We start from the raw sequence: 4114 nt of genomic DNA, 5'->3' as shown, positions 1-4114 counted from the left end.
ACTCAAGAGCTGAGTTCTGGCTGTGATTTTGGTTCTGCCACTTGGATCCATGCACGTAAGATCTGGAAGCAGAAGTGACACAAAGGCTTCTGGGGGTTTCAGAGGTTGCCTCTGGCAAGCAAAGACAGGGAGGCATAAGTTTTTATTTGGTGACATGGCAGCGTCCAGTCATTTTCTTTGTGGGATGCTGAAAGGCAGTTGCGGTAGCGCTGGTGGCAGCTGGATCCATCCGGTTGTCAGCTTTGTTGCAGTCAATGGGCAGTGGGAGCAGTAGAAACAGGAGCTCATGATTCTGGGGTGCAACTAGAGCAGATTACTCTTGACCTGACCAGCTCTTGTGCCCGTCTTGATACTCCACCTTCCAGATGGTGGTGGAGGACAGCTGCTCACCGGCAGGTCAGGTTAACTACTTTATTCTAGGGGCCTTTCACGGAGACCCAGCCTCGTGTGCATTCCTTCGACCTTGGCTATATATTTTTAAGCATCTAATTCCCTACAGCAAACCATATTTTAATTCCCAAACTGTTCTTCATTCCTCCAATGGGCTCTTGGCTGATTCACCGAGAGGATGACAGCATGTTTTAACTAGATCCTAGCTGCAATTCCCATCCCCCTGCCCTCAGTTTATTAGATGACTTTGGTTTTAATTAACACCAAGCAGAGATGGAAATTCATGGTCATTTTAATGCTAGTCTCTCCAATTGTTTTGATTATATTACTGCAGCAAAATGATAAATGAGCATTTCAGCATTTATTGATTATAATTTTGAAATACTATACTTATACCAGTATTTCATTTGAAAAGTATTCAGAGATTTCAAAACAAAAAAACAAAAAATGCAATATATTTAAATACAAAAAAAACTTAAGCAAAAATGTAATTAATGCATATATAAATATTCAACACATTCTAACTCTGATTTAACTATTAGATGATTAAATTACTATAAAAAGTATTACTGAAGAATAGCAAGTCAAAACGAATATGAGATATAAAATAGTGAAAAATTTTAAATGAAACATTATTTCAGACATTTTAAAAATGCAGTCTTGAGACAAAGTGCAGTAAGCATGCATTAACTTATCAGATATTTTGTGTAAAATATTGTAAGCTTCAGTTAAAAATTCTGATTCTTTGCCTTGTAAATGCAATGTGGAGGAGACAGTATTATACCAATCCAAACATTGTCCTCTAATTCATCTTCAAATAATCCTCTCATAATTTTAAAGAAAACTTTTGGGAGACTTTTACTTGAGAAGAAGGGATCATAGATTGAAATCTTTATATCGAGAAAGGAAAGATGTTTTTGTTTAAAGAAAGTATTTCTAGCTTGTCTCTTCTTTTGTTTCATTGTGTAGAGATGAAGATTCTGATTTAGTCACCTTTTTCGGTTTCGATACTATTATATTTCCTTTCTCTGAAGAGTCTTCTAACTAACAGAAATGCCCCTTTCAATAGAAGCTCCGTAGTATCCTGCTGCAGCTGCTTACTGAAACTCCCATGAGCTAGAATGTGTCTACACCTGTGGACTGTCTTTGCGTACACAGTGGCACAGTCATTTAACTTAATGTCAAAATGTAAATTACTAAGATCTCAGAATTTTAAAGATAAGTTTATATCACAAAAATGCAGTTCTCCAAACACATCTCGTACAAGGATGCTGTACCTCCATACCCCCAACCCACAATGCATTTCTCTGTTCTACCTCCAAGTCACCCTCAACCTACGCTTTACCCTTCCTGACCTTCAAAGGATTGCAGTGTCCTTCCTTGCTGACAATTAGAAGCCTTCTAAGAAAAGTCCTTGCATGATGATTTCTCATCACTCCAAGCACTTTTGTCTTCACACATGTTTCTTTTCTTTCTTTCTCTTTTTCTTCCTGTCCCCTGGGAAGAGATGCTTTTATTTCTCACCTGTTTCCAATTCTTTTCCTTCCTGCTTCCTGGGCACCTCATGCCATTAATTCCCTACCCCCTTCCCAATTTTCCATCATCTCTAACTTCTTCCTCTCCATTTCCAAATATGTCAGTTCTCCTCATATCTTAAACATTACCCTTGCTGTAATGTTCTTCCCAACTCTTTTTCCTCTTACTGAAGCAGTACACTGTGAGGATCCTAAATAGATAGCCTGCTGCTCATGTTCCTGGGTTTGCAGCCCAGTTCTACCCACTATTAACTGTGTGGCCTCCAACAAATTACTTAATCTCTTGAGTAGAAAATCTGATGACCATATTTTTTATTATCTTATTTTTTTTATTTTTAAAAAGACAAACCATATTTCTACTTTTCTTTCTTCTGTGGCATCTTTTCCTTACCAGTATAGAAAGTTGAAATTTAAAGTCACAACACAGAAATGCAAAAAAAAATGCAACTTTATGTTCTTATCAGTGAATTTACCTTGCTAATGAGCCCCATTTGTATTCCATCATCGGGAACACTGAAATTAGCCCTTGGAGGAAAACAAGGAGCTGCTGATTTTAATGGCTGGCTGGTATATCAAAGCTCAGGGTAAGTCTCCTGCATTTTATGATCTAATTACATCTTAGGGAACAGATGGAAGCTCAAGACAGCCTATGTGAGAGGCTTCATTGTGAAAAAGAGTGTGTAGCCTGGTAGCCTTAGATTCAGAGACAGAAATCTTTATCCTATAGCTCAATTTCAATTTCACTGACAAAAACAATGAGGTGTAGCCTGTAAGGAAATATTTTCTGACCAAGGCATTCTATCTGAGACAATAATTTCCCTGGGCAACTGCTGTGTGTATCTTTCTAAAGGATAGATAAAAACAGGAAAGTACTGTGAATGGCATTTCATGTATTCTGAATTTTTCAGTTGAATGACTATTAATGCAATATTCTCCATTAAAAGTTATTTTAACCCTCATCTTGAAAATATATACACATATCTACTAAAACAGAAAGCTGAGAATTTTTTAATAAATATACTTTAGGGTACTGTACTCTAAGGAAGTGTCAAATGCATTACATGCAGTAGCTGCATTAAAGATGGCATTCCTCTGATCCTGCTTTTTCTGATCTCGGGATACTGGAACAATGTCTACAACAGCCTTTATTGCAGAAGGAAAGACCCCTTAAATCAGAGAGACTGTCCTGATTAGAGGAGACTTCTTACAAAATCCATCAAGTCTAAATTAGATTGAGGTTCTAGAAAGGATGGGGGAGGTAAATAAGTAGATGGTGGGGTGGAAGATTATTTCTACTCCAAGGAAAAAGGCACGTCGGGAGTTCCTTCCCTACAACAATCAGCTAAAGCTCATGCTCCACGCTTTCCACTTTTCCCTATACTTTCTTTCGATGGCAGTGTTCTCAAAGACCAACTATATCATTATTTAATTATCTGGATGGCCAACTTCTCTGAACAAAATAACAGTAGCAGGTGCTCAGCCAGAGTATAGCTTATGCAAGATTGAAGACATCTGGTCCTCTGAGTCACTGTGACACAGAGCTCAGATGTAAGGACCCGTGCATACCATGACACCGAGTCAGACTGATGGTCAGCCACTAACAAGAAACATCATTTTAGAGCTGACACATGGTTATTGTATTTTCCTGTAGGCATTTGAAAAGAAAGATGCGTGAAGTAATCTATTCTTGATAGAAGTGCAGGAAATAGTGAAAGATCCATGCACTTAAAAAAACCAATTAGTCCCTTTATTTTTAGAAAAAAATGTGTGCATTGCACTAAATATTTCTGCTTTCTCAATGAATATTCTAATAGATTTAGTAGTCTCTTAACATATGACATAAATTCTCATACTGTAACCAAGCCTGTTTATTTATAGAAACACTGAAACATTTTCTATTGCTAATAGAAATTGGTAGTTCAAGACTATTCTGCAGGCTTAGCTAACACAAGAGATCAGAAAGTGTAGTCTACTTGTTTTTAAGGTATTTTTTTCATATAACATGTACAGGAAAATGCACAAATGTTAAGTATACAGCTCAAAAAATTTTTACAGAACAAAACAGTCATGTAACTACCACGAAGATCAAGATATGGAATATTACCATCCCAGGAATCTCCTTTGTGCCACATCCCAGGAACGATCACTTCAAAGGGAATCACTCAATTAACTTCTGTTACCACAGATTA

This window comes from Manis javanica, chromosome 11 (assembly GCF_040802235.1).
Source record: "Manis javanica isolate MJ-LG chromosome 11, MJ_LKY, whole genome shotgun sequence".
NCBI lineage: Eukaryota > Metazoa > Chordata > Mammalia > Pholidota > Manidae > Manis > Manis javanica.
The sequence above is the reverse complement of the archived record's forward strand: the minus strand, read 5'-3'. Positions refer to the sequence as shown.